The following is a 13,967-nucleotide window of genomic DNA, read 5'->3' as shown; positions in this document are numbered from 1 at the left end:
CACTGACCCAGCAATTAGATGCCTACAGAAGCATATGCATATGTGAAGAAGTGTGTACATATGTGCACAAAGATACATGTATACAAATATTCATAGTAGTATTTTTTCTAATAGCTAAAATTGGAAACAACTCTACACATTCTTCAGTAGTAGAGCAGACAAACAAATTTTGGTATTCATACAATGGAATACTCTGAAGTTAGGGATAAAAAGAAAGAAGCCAGACACAAAAGAGAATGTACTTTATGACTTAGAGTATATGAAACTTCCACACAAGAGAGAAAAGTAATCTATGATATTAGAAGTCAGGATACTGGTTATCTTTGGGGAAGAGGGACTGGAAGTGTCACTGGTTGAGGCCTGACGGAGCTGCTGGGGGCTTATTAATATTCTATTTCTAGATCTAGGTAGGAGTTACATAATGCATTCAATTTGTGTCAAGTCATTGAGCTGTCCTTATTATTTGTGCCTATTTCTAAAAGCATTACATCGTTCAGAAGATAAATTTATTAAAATATTGTATCTATAATATGAGCAAAAGACCAGAGTGATAAAAAAGAAAAGTAGAACTGACAGTGTTCACACTTCTCAGATTTCTCCATCGGCTATATTAGGAGAAAAAAATTAAAGAAGATAAACTAATCATACCCATCAAGATAGCCCCAAATTTGAAATTTTCAAGAAGATTGAAATGAAGATTCACAAATAGTATAAGTGATGGTGAATTTCATCATAGTTTATACTGTGTTATGTGATATTAGAAACTGGGAAAATGAAGCTCTCATGATTAACAATATATTTTAAAACTGAGTGAAAAGAATGTGAAGACAATTACTTTTTCAGTGCTGCTTATAATTATGTTACAATCAGTCCCGTACTTCATTACATTTAAAATTCACTAAAATTAAGGTTAAACCCATTTGAGGCTTTTCTTTTACCAGAGATAAAAAAAACACTACATTTTATTAAGTATATCAGTTTTTTTCTAAAAAATGACTAGAATAATACAAAGAAGCAGTATGATGAAAAACGAAACACATTTCTTTTTCTGAAAATACTCTTGGGGGTGGTTAGAAAAAAAAAATGCTGAAGAATTCAATAGACTAATACATGTAACAGACATAAAATAGTACCTGGCATTTGGAAAGTAAAAAATAAAGGTTAGCTGTTAATAATTATCTGTATGAACAAATGACTCAGTAAGGGAGGTTTTCTGCAGAGTTGCATAAGACTTCAGTTGTTTTCCAACATATGAGTTCATTGTATTTCCTAAATTATGCTTCAATAATGAAATCCATGAGGGGGTGCCTTGGTGGCTCAGTTGGTTAGTGTCTGACATCAGCTGAGGTCATGATATCTTAGTCCGTGAGTTTGAGCTCTGCATCAGGCTCTGTGCTGACAGCTCAGAGCCTGCTTGAGATTCTGTGTCTCCCTCTCTCTTTGCCTCTCTCCCGTCCACACTCTGTCTCTCTGTCTCTCTCTCTCAAAAATAAATAAACATTAAAAAGAATTTTAAAAAAATGAAATCCATGAGATATTTTTTTATACATTGGAAAGAAGATTATTCCATTCCTTAATGACCTCTTTGGCAAAAGCATTACCTTACGGATGAACTGAGTAAGTACAACTACTAATAGAGAAACTGTATTGTCTAGACTTTTAAAAGTGATTCTAAAGGAAGATTAATGATATGACTCCACATATGAAATGTATTCCCAGTGCCGTTGTAAGCAAGTTATTACAGCAAAGAAATAGTAGCCAGAAATTTACAAAGTTCTGAATGATGTTTTAAATATCGGGTTAATTTATAGAGACGAAAGTTTAAAATATAGTAGGACCCTCATGACACTGTGTAGTCAAATGCTCTACCACTGAGCTATACCCCCTCTCATGACACTTTATAAGATGAGGAATAACGGTGGTACTCTTTTGAACCATTTAAAGATTTGCTCTTTAACGATAGAAAACAAACTGAGGGTTGATGGAGGGAGGTGAGTGGGAGAAGGGCTATATGGGTGATGGCTATTAAGGAAGGCACTTACTGTGATGAGCACTTGGCGTTCCATGGAAGTGATAAATAACTGAATTCTACTCCTGAAACCACCAGTGCACTGTATGCTACCTAAATAAAATTTAAATAAAAAAGACATGCTTCTAGAAAAAAAAAAAAAAAAGATTTGCTGATTGCCTTATAACAAATCATTTTTCCCAAAATTATAGATGTACTAATATTAAGATTTATTTTACATGCTCGCTTCGGCAGCACATAAACTAAGACTTATTTTACTAAAAGGTGAGTGTTCAAATTCATCTACCTAATTCATAATTGCCTGTCAGTAGTGTGCCACCTGGAGGAATGCACACGTACATACTTGAGCTGGCCCTTCCGTTAAAAGGAGCAAACATATCTGTACCAAAAGAATACTCCTATATAGGGTTTTTTTGAAAGTGGATTGCTTTAAAGTATTTCTCTTTTTAAAATTTTTTTAATGTTTATTTATTTTTGAGAGAATGAGAGAGCATGAGCAGGGGAGGGCAGAGAGAGAGGGAGGCACAGAATCCGAAGCAGCCTCCAGGTTCTGTCTGAGCTGTCAGCACAGAGCCTGACGTGGGGCTCGAACTCACGAACTGCGAGATTGTGACCTGAGCTGAAGTTGGACGCTTAACTGACTGAGCCACCCAGATGCCCCTAAAGTATTTCGATGTTATGTGCTTCCATTGCTGAAAACAAGGCAACTTCTCATCTTGCAAACTTCAAAAACTTGGAAACAAAATTTCTAACCATTTTATAAAATCTTCCACAGAATTTCATATGTTTTTAATCCAATAATTAAAATATTATCACTTTGACATCAGCGAAGATAATAATTTACTAGCCAATATCAATATCTTTGCAAAATTACTAACAATGTGCCTTTTCCATTTGGATCTATGTGTCTTTGTGAAGTATCATTTTTAGCAGGACAGCCATTAAAACTCAGTATATCGGTCAACCGAATTATAAAATGAACAACTGAATTGCTGTATCACAAAGTGTTAAATTAAGATTTAAAAAGTAATGAAAACTGGGGCACCCGCGTGGCTCAGTCAGTTGGTCGGCTGACTTCAGCTCAGGCCATGATCTAATGGTCTTTGGGTTCGAGCCCTGCGTCTGGCTCTGTGCTGACAGCTCAGAGACTGGAGCCTGCTTCGGATACTGTGTCTCCCTCTCTCTCTTCTCCTCCCCACTTTGTGTTCTATCAAAAAAAGTAAATAAACATTAAAAAAATTTTTTTAATAATAAAGTAAAAAAAGTAATGAAAAATATTCAACTATTTTTCTCAATATTATTAATAAAATAATTTTGCTTAAAATATTTTTATTTCAACTTTAATCAACTTCAGTTTATTATTTAAAAATTCTACTTTGAGTTTGTTTTATAATGCACATGTATATTATTTTTTTATTGAAAAAATTTTAATGTTTATTTTTGAGAGAGAGAGAGACAGAGTGTGAGCAGGGGAGGGGCAGAGAGAGAGGGAGACACAGAATTGGAAGCAGGCTCCAGGCTCTCAGCTGTCAGCACAGAGCCCGACATGGGTCTCGAACTCACGAACCTTATGAACCACAAGATCATGACCTGAGCTAAAGTCAGACACTTAACAGACTGGGCCACCCAGGCGCCCTATACATGGTATATTATTAGTAGAGTAAATGTACATAATTACACATATGTTGGTAGAGTACATATATATGTAATTTTATGTATATGTACATGTATGACATTTATATTTTGTGCTTCAAAGTTTTGTTAAGAACATGCAATCAGAATGGTTCAGCAATCACTGATTTGCAGGTTGGTAGGAAAGAGAAAAGATGGCAAAGCTGATGAGTGAATGGAGAACCAAGAGATAAAAGGAAAATGACAGAATGGAGTTGCTGGAAATTGAGGGGAAAATGCTTTTTTCAGATGATGAGATGGTTATCAGAGTTACGTACAAAGAAAGCTCAGGAACCGTGAGGTCTGAGAAAAGGCCATGGAATTTATGACTGATGGCTGAAAGGCTTTTGGTGAAAGTATTTTTAATCAAGTGGTAACAACAGAAACCAGATTCCACTCAGTAAATAGATAGTAAGTGAGTGCTGGGGGGGGGGGTAGGGTGGGGGGGGAAGAGCAGTAAAAATCAATTACTCTTACTAAAGTTTGGCAGAAAATGAATGGGGCAATGGAGAGGCAGAATCAAAGAATATAAGTGGGCAGAATAATTGATTAACTCAAAGAGGAAGGTGGGGAAGTGTCACAGAAGAAGGAGAAGGTACTGACTTTAGAAAGAGGAAAGAATCTACGTAAGAAAGATCAAATGAATTTCTAAGACAAGACAAGGAAAGCTGTGGGAATTGATTTCAGATAGCCACAATCTCAATGAATTACATGATCAAATAACTTCCTAAGATTGAGGAATGCCAGGCTGTGACTGTGAGCTTGTTAAAAGAGGAAAAGATTTGAAATATCGTCTATGTACCCCTCACTAGGAACTGAAACAGAGATCCTCCGATAACTGGGCAACCTGGAGGACCTAGATATCACCAGGAAACATAAATTTATTAGAGACAAATAGGAAAATGATAAGCCTTTAAAAAATTACCAGAAATAAGCGGCCTTTGGAAGATCAGTGACAAGAGTAGAATGGAAAGTGAGGATCTTATAACCACAATAAGAAAAATGATAAGGAGTTTTCAGGGACCCCTTGGATGGGGAAACAGGTGAGGCAAAGAGGCTGAGAGGCAGAAACGATTTGAAGATTGAGAGAGATGAACGTTGTTAAGAGATTATGGGCACAGAGAGGGTGCTAAAATCCAAGATCTTGACGATGGAGAAATTCTGAAGGACAATGAGGTCCAGGTTCCGATTGTACTTACAAGAGGATAAAAAAGAGTAGGAAAAAAGTTCCACGGAGATGTGAACATTAAGGTCCTCTGATATCATGTTGGCAGAGGAATGGCAGAGAGGAGGCCATGAGCTGAAGAACGCATTATAAAGAAAGTGGAGGAAGATCATGGAGACAACTGAAGGGTCAGGCCAGGTTTCTGTAGAAATTTAGAGACGGTGTTGAATGGTAGTGCCAGACAGCGCTTTATAAAGGGCATGGGGAATAGGGTGTGTGAGTAGGAAGAAGTCAAAAGGGCAGCCTTCATGGGAAAGTGTTTCAAGGAAATGTGTCCAGGCTTGAGTTGAGGTGAGAAGGTGGGAACCATCCTTCGATGACTACATGGTATGTTAGCCACTAGATCACAATGGCCTGAAATTTTTACATTTTAGCAACTCTTCAGTGGGAAGCATGCCATTTTACATTTCATGTCATGTGAATGCTTAAAGAAATAGATGAATCATACTCACCAAAATCATTTCTAGCTCAAATAATAATACAGCAGTGTTTTACATCAGGCTGTATATGGAAGACTTTCAAAGACTTATATGAAAGGCTGTGCTTTAATACCCAGGACGGTCAAATGATTTCAAATGTAGTTTTTAATAAATGAATTTAGAATACTTTTCCTGGATACAGAACTATTATATGGTGCATTGCAGCTCCCATCTGCCATCTGCAGCCAGTGTTACTCTGCTGGACTCTTTTCAAATGTTATTCATACGTCTACTGATTAAAAACTAAATCCACTGAAAACTAATCTAAACAAAAAATATGTCACATACTTTATTCTACTGTAATTTCTGCTTCTGTAATTTAAACTAAAATTAATTTTCCTGTCCTTTGGCCACAGATTACCCCCACTGAGTCTGAGGGTTATGATTTTCCAATTAAAATGGGAGCTTGAAAGTTATAACAATAGCCCTGTGAATGAATAATTTTAAAATTTGCAGGAAGGCAAATAGAAAGAAAGGAGAAAATTTATTTATATGCAGAGCTATTCCAGCGTCCATGGATCAACATTATAGATAAGAGGACCTTGGTCTTTTGTAGGAAATGCACTTGTCACAGCAGCTCTAAAATAGCAAACCCTTTTGCGTGCTTGTTCATTGTCTGAAGTGACATGGGTAACATTTTTGAGGCGGCTAGACTTCTCATTTATCTCCTTAAGATTAGCAAACGTACAGATTAGCTGTCTCTTCTGGACTCATTTTAAAGTGAAGATATATTGGTTAAGCCTTGCTTCAAGTGTCCATTTCATTTTTGGCTAAAATTATAGAAGATTAGAAGAGCAAGAAGCAGATTGAATTGAGCTTGACAAAAGGGTGTGAAGAGGTTCTTCACCCTGAGTACTCTGAAGGAAAATTCTTAAACTTGTTTAAATCAAACAGAGTCTGTGATTATATTGAGTTCTTCCTCAATATTCATGAGCTAGGACTTGGTTTTCCTCAAGAGGATGGTCAAATCAGAATGGCAGGACTTCTAGATGTCAAGTTGTCTAGTTCCCTGTTTTAATCAGGGAAAATAGAGGACGATGCAACTGAAATATATTAACACTGATAATATCTTCTTTAATACATAATATGCTCTGGAAAGATGTCTTTGAAAGTTAAGGTTTAAAGTAGTCTTTAGGTAAATGAAGGATTTCTCTCCCAGAGAGCATGGTACATCTTTGATATATGATGCATGATAAGATCTCTAATAGTTCCAGCAGAGATTTGTTTTCTTGGACCTGGTTCCAGGAAGTTCAGCAAGCAGAAGAAGTTCTTGAAGGGCTGTGATGGAAAGATGTCTTTTTTTTTTTTTAATCAGAGCAACTTGGGAAGCAGACACACCCATATTTCTTTTGCATGGGCCAATTGCCTCTTCTCTGACCCAAGGGCAAGGGCAAGGCAGATAGAAAACCCCAACTCTTTTAAATGTCCTGAACTTCTGGAGGTACTTGCAGCAGGTAAAAGAGAGACAGATCTATCCCACTTGTTAACCACATTTGGTCCAAGAGTATCTAAGTGTCAAGCCACATGCATGCACTTGATATTGCTGCTGAGGTGCCCAGTTAGCTGCCAGCTCAGAGCCCAGCCATCATGGTCTCACTTGAAGAATGGTCTCATTTGCATGGTTGAGGGGGAAAACACTTGTTGAGGATAAAGGATGCCAGCAAAGGGTCTCACATGGGAGGGACACAGCCTGGAACTCTGGGATAAGTGGGAGAGGTGGTAGTGGGCTTCTGCTGGGTTGATGAAATGAGGCCTACCAACCATAGTTCTGGGCAACCCCCTTATAAATGACCACCAGCTGCAAGGGACAGGAAGGTTCTCAAAGATGGTTTGTTGGGATTGGGTGGAACAAGCTCAAAAGGACGTTCTTGCAGGTCGTATAAAGAGCATATTCTGCTCAGGCGGTTGAGTGTCCTACCCTTGATTTCAGCTCAAGTCATGATCTCATGGTTCGTGGAACTCAGCCCTATGTTGGGATCTACACTGACAGCCTACTTGGGATTCTCTCTCTCTCTCTCTCTGACCCTCCTTCTCTCGCTTGCATACACACACAGTCTCTTGTTCTGTCTCTCAAAAAAAAAAATATTTACAAAAGGACATATTCTATGTAAAAAGGCAGGTTATTAGTATAGATGGATAATTCTATGAAATCTCAGATATTGTCTGAAAGAGAGGACTGTTTATATGATCAACTTTAAATTATTTTTCAGTTTATATTCTTACTTGTTTAAATATTTTCGTCAGAAAAAACAAACATTTGCCTCCATTTAATTGGGTCTTTATAATGCACAATGAGAAATTTATTAGTTTTTTTAAACTGCTTAATAATCTTCTGAATTATTTATGGTGATTCAACCATATAACAAACAAAAGAGAAAATACACACATACTCTCTCTCTCTCCCTCTCTCTCTCTCTCTCTCTCTCTCCCATTAGAAGACAGATGGCATAGAGAATTATATGTTCTGGAACGATAATTTGAATATGCAAACCTATGTTTCTTATGATTGGATTTGGAACCTCATTTCTTTATTTTTATGTATAGTTTCTGAATTACTGTTACTATTTTCTTGTTTTAAGTGTAATTTAATTATGGGGAAGAAAGTAAGTTAATGGGAAATTTCTTCCCAAATACCACTTGAAATGTCACATGTCCCTTGTACTCACTTTTCTGAAGTGAAAAAGTACAGACAGTGGAAAGGATCAGTTGTTTATACAAGCAGAGAAAGAGGACCCTTTTTTTAGCCTGTTAGGAGAGTGGTTGATTTTTTGTAAAAAGTAAAGTACGTTATCTGGGATACTTCGTGTTGTTTAACATGTAAATGATGTTCAGTCCCTGGGCCAAGACAGGCCCTCTGTGACTCTCTAAAGAAAAGCGAGTCTCGCCCTTGGGGAAAAGGGACGTGGATGAATGTAATCATGAACAGAGAATCTCAATAAATTGTTTGGAAGAGGATGATTTTTTCCCTCATAACATGGCCTTGGTGAGATGAAAGATGGATTTGAAGAAAGAAAATATTTTTTGGGTAATATTAATTTGTTCATTTCTTTGTTCATGAGAAAAATATTCAGTGTGTTGTTATTGGATCATTGCTTTCAGCAGGACCACTAAAAGCAATATACAAGCTACACACCAAGAATAACATGAAAAATAATTGAACAGTTGTTTTATATTAGCAGACAGGATTATAATGACTTATTTCTAATGACAAGTTAAGTGGAAATTATACAAAATAAACAGTTTATTTTTGAACTACAACTGTAAAGTGGTCACAAAAGCCTGATGATGCCAGTTCAAATTTATCTGTGTTCTTCTCTGTTCTTTGCACACATTATTTTTCTCATTTTCCTCTGGACCTGATATTCAGGTTGAAGGCTTGATTGACATCACTGAAGCAGTGCCTGACAGAGTTTTATTTCTTCCATTATTGTCAGGTCACAATCTCATGCCTAGGGAATATGGGCCCACAGTGTGTACACTCTAAGTTCTCTATTTCCCTAATATAACCATTCCTTGATTTATAGTTTTCATAGATAGTAACCAATCCACATCGAGTCACAGAAATATATGGGACACTATATAACCATAGTGTTTTCAATGATTGTAACAGTGAATTTATTTAAAAGCACAAAATTTGCAATATGTATTTTTTATGGGTGAAACAAGTTAAAAATATATGTTCCTTTCAAATATATAATAAGTATTACTGTTCAGAGTGACTGGATATCACTTCTAGCATATGAACATGTGACTATATAGTAGCCGTTGATAGGCTAGCTAAAGAAAAAGTCATAAAAATTAAGTCTATATTTATTCATGCATTTCTCCACTAATTTAGCATGTAGTTATGTCATACCTACTATATTTAAAATACTGAGATAAGGACTGAGAACAATGAATAAGACAGGCGTAGTCCTTATTCTTAGTGGGTTTGTATTTTAACCAGAGAGATAAACATTAAACACTAAATCAGGTAGTATTTAATTATACTGTGAAAACTGCATCACAGTAGAACTACAAGGTACTCAAAGCCTAGAAAACAAAGGTGCTGACTAAAGGCTACATGGTGAAGGGAGACTTGCAGGAACTTGAGTCTTAATAAATTAAAGAGGAAGAGTTTGTGGGGCACCTGGGTGGCTCAGGCAGTTAAGCGTCTGGCTTCAGCTCAGGTCATGATCTCAAAGTTCATGAGTTTGAGCTTTGCGTCGGGCTCTGTGCTGACAGCTTAGAGCCTGGAGCTTGCTTCGGATTCTGTGTCTCCCTCTTTCTCTGCTCCTCCCCCACTCACGCTCTGTCTCTGTCTCAAAAATAAAAATGCATTAATTTTTTTTTTAAAGAGGAAGAGTTTGTGAGGAATGTTCTAGGCAAACAGAAGATCCAAGCCTTAAGACAGGAAGGAATAGTGGTGGAGTTGTAAAGCTAAAGCACATTTAGAATTGGAATCCAGAGTACTTATCATAGCACACAAGCCCTTGGTCATCTCATTTTATAAATCTCCACTTCACCCCTGAAGTCATAAACACATAGACAGTAAATTAAGCCACACGATTGTTGGAATTATCTAGGATGGTACAAAGACAGCTCAGTCAATAACAAAACTCTGAGAAAGTCTTAACAGTCAATGTGTAGGTAAAGAAGGTTGAAATAGCAAAGGGGACTAAGAGTGAATGGTCAAAGTGGTATTAGAGACTTTTTTTTTTTAATTTTTTTTTCAACGTTTTTTATTTATTTTTGGGACAGAGAGAGACAGAGCATGAACGGGGGAGGGGCAGAGAGAGAGGGAGACACAGAGTCGGAAACAGGCTCCAGGCTCTGACCCATCAGCCCAGAGCCCGACGCGGGGCTCGAACCCACGGACCGCGAGATCGTGACCTGGCTGAAGTCGGATGCTTAACCGACTGCGCCACCCAGGCGCCCCGGTATTAGAGACTTTAAGGCAAAGAAAGGGAGTGACTAGACATGTCAAGTGCTGCTGAAGGCTAAAGCAGGATCAAGTCGGACAGATGGAAGTTTTCAAACTGGGATGGATGCTATATAGAGAAAGTAGAACGATCAATGGAGCCCAGGTTCCAATGAGGTCCAAGAATTGTCCTGGTGGAAAAAAACAGTGTTGGAGATGGGAGCTTGGCTTGAGTACAGACAATGAAAGATAGGAGATTAGGTGAGGGAGGAAGACACTTAGTGATTTTGGAGGGGGAAAAGGTTATTATGACAGGTTTCAGGTGTGGCTCTGGGAGTGAAAGTCTAAGGGAGAGAAATGGAAAGTTCATTCATAATAAGGAGATCCAGTCAGGGTGTTGAATAGAATGTCTTCGTAAATATGAACATCATCCAGGATCATGGGGATGGAAGGAAAAACAATAATCCCGTCTTTTTTAATGAAGAATGGATTGTGACTAGAGATTGGTAGATGGATGATACCAACAAGAAGGGAGATGGTGCCTACCTAGCTGGCAGGAATATCAAAGCAGTGGGGATTTTTAGCAAGGAGGTAAGGGTGCAGTGGACAGTACTATGGCAAGAATATCAACTTGAGGCTATCTAGGGGCACCTGGGTGGCTCAGTCGGTTAAGCGTCCAGCTTCAGCTCAGGTCATGATCTAACACTCCGTGAGTTCGAGTCCTGCGTTAGGCTCTGTGCTGACAGCTCAGAGCCTGGAGCCTGCTTCAGATTCTGTGTCTCCCTCTCTCTCTCTGACCCTCCCCCGTTCATGCTCTGTCTCTCTCTGTCTCAACAATAAATAAACATTAAAAAAAAAAGAATGTCAACTTGAGGCTGTCTAGAGTGTGGAGGAATAAGCAGCATCTTCATTTGTAGGAGAAGTGCTATCCTCAATGGAGAATGGAATTTTAGTCAAGGTAGGGAGGTAGTGACAATGTTCTAAAAGAAAGTTGAATATGTGGTGAAAACTGCAAACTATGGAGCAAAGTTCTGAAGGCATCTGAGAGAATCTGAGAGATAAGAAGGAAGAGAAAGAGGAAGGGATTGATGCTTAATGGAAGGCATTTGGGCGGTGAAAAATGGAGCATTATGGAGATTTTTTGAAGCAGAAAATTAGTACCTGTGGATGGTTTGAAAAGCCAGGAACTGGAGGGAGAGACTGACTTTAAGTAAACAAGGTTGAGAGAACACAGCAGGATCAGCAGTTTAAGACACATCTAACTCCTTTTACATTAGGACTAGGGAATAGGAACCAGGCTGTAACAAGTAAAAAAAAGGAGAGGTTGAAAAACTTGACATGGCTCCACTAGAGGAGACCAGTGTGGGGACTGCCTTTATTTAGCAAAGTGGGGTTCTTAATTATTGAAATGCTAATGTATTTATAAAATGCTCAATCTGCCAGAGATTTGCACCAAGATACACCAGACCTGTGCAATATTTGACCCATTATGATCAAATGGTCAGCCTTGATCTGCTCAGCCTTTCATGTTACAGGTTTCAGGTTTCAGAAATTTATTTAAGTTTTGTGTTTCTTCTTTGAAATCTGGTTATAATTATCATAATTTTCATGAATTTTTACATTTGTCCCTCAATATTTTAATAATATTGATTGAATTTGGAATGAAAAAACAAGAAGCCACATTTCTTCTTTATCCTAGTTTATTACTCAATACTGAAAAAACTATGATTTAATAGTCATTGAATGAATATATTTTCCAAAGGCATCTAATATCAAAAATACTTAAATTCTAGTTTAATCTGCTTCTTTTCAAAGCTATGGGCCAATACAAACTATGTGACAAGCCTGACAACAAATTTAAAAATTCATACTGACTTAAATTTTTCTGGGCTGTGGATGAGTCAAATATAAACAGGTGTAGCAGTTTAATTTTGGCCAATACCGACATTCAAATGCTGATCTTTTGAGTTGTCCCCCATAGGATCACCTGGATCCCATCTTTTGTTAGTAGAGAAGGAATTTGAGAATTATCTACAAATGACTTACCGCACTCTATTTTAATTCTCCACTTAAACAATTTAAGAAATTATGTTGGAACAATTTAAAGTCTGAAACTATGTCATATTTACATTTGTATTCTCATACTGTACCCAGTATCTGGGATTCTATAGATAAATTGGATATATCATTTATCTATGGCCACACAATGCTGCATACTCACCAGCAAAATCTAATGCATATAGCCAAACCACATTTATTTAGTCCACGAAACTGTGGAGTTCAGCTGACCTGATCAAGGCTGGTTCACCCAAATGTCTGGGTTTCTACTGGCTGTTGGTTGTCTCAGCTCTGATGATTGGGGTAACCTGACTTTACTCTCTGTGCCACTCAACCCCCAGTAGGCTAGTCTAAGCATGTCTTCATGGAGTAGTGAAAGGACAAGAATGAGCAAAGCCAATTGTGGAACTATCTTTCAAGTCTCTGTGTCGCATGCGTCAATATCCTGTTGATCCAGAAGTCACATGGACAAGTCAAAAGTCAAAGTAGAAGGACATGGCAAAATTACATGAAGGACATGGATACAGAGAGAGGTGAAGAAATGGGGCCATCAATGTAACCAATCCACCACATTGAATGGATAAATGAACAAATGGATTGCACAGTGGTGTGAAAAGCACTGGACTAAGGGTTGGGAGACGTATCCCTGAGGCTCGGCACCATTCATTCTGTTTATTTGGGTTAATTATTTAATCATGATGGACCCTAATTTCCTGATTGGCCTTTTCCAAGCTTTAAAAGCCTTTAATTTGAGCTTTTGATAAAGCTTTTAATAAACTTAATGCTGTACACAGTCTGCGCGAGGAACTTAAGGAAAATTGTTCATTATCCTATCCCTTAGTGAACCAAAGTGGCTAATATGGATGGCCAATGTTGACTGGCTAATTTTGACTCTATGAATCTTTGAATATTATGTAACCATGTTTAAACTGAAAACCCTCTAGTCTGAATTTGAATATGGTTCAAAGTGCTGAAAGTTCAGTTTCCTGTTTAGGTCTCTAGTTTTTGCTCCTATCTGATGATTCTTTTGAAGCATACAATATGTCAGTATTACATCAAACACTGTGACATCTCTCATATGTGAGAGGTGTTTTAGGGTCCATTGATGTTGTGCCTTAATAATTCATTGTTAGGAGGAATTATTATTCTTAAATTGAGTACAGAAGCTTTGTCAAGTTTGCATAATGCTGATAAAAATATGAGTTAATTTAAAGTAGATGCTATGATTTGTTTTACATAAAGGCCACAGGTAATGCAGAAATGAAACCTGCTCTTCATTATACAATATGTGATTATGTAACACATTGTGAAATGCTGTAGAATTTAACTCTAAGAATAAAAACTGAGTGAAAATGTGTTAAATGAGAAATATCTTATAAACTTTACAAGAAGAAAATGATGTACACAAACAGGATTTGAAGATGATTTTCTGAGTCTCAGATGACTTCTTATTCTAGTCACTCAGATTGCCTAAAAAGTTCCACACGTAGATTACCAAAATATATTGATGAAAATGTAATTTGTAACTCACTTTGACATTTCGAATGTTCTGATTCAGATATACAGACATAACTTGCCATATGATAAATGTTTATCCTTGTCATA

General features: G+C 37.4%; 1 protein-coding gene across 1 annotated transcript in view; it reads left to right on the top strand.

Moving 5' to 3' along the window:
- Positions 1 to 13,967, top strand: part of THEMIS (thymocyte selection associated) — a 184,463-nt gene that overhangs the window by 156,580 nt on the left and 13,916 nt on the right. The window lies entirely within an intron of this gene.

This window comes from Puma concolor, chromosome B2 (assembly GCF_028749965.1).
Source record: "Puma concolor isolate L17-30 chromosome B2, mPumCon1.1.hap2, whole genome shotgun sequence".
NCBI classification, from domain to species: Eukaryota; Metazoa; Chordata; class Mammalia; order Carnivora; family Felidae; genus Puma; species Puma concolor.
Note: the sequence above shows the minus strand (reverse complement) of the source record. Positions and strands in the feature narration are given on the sequence as shown.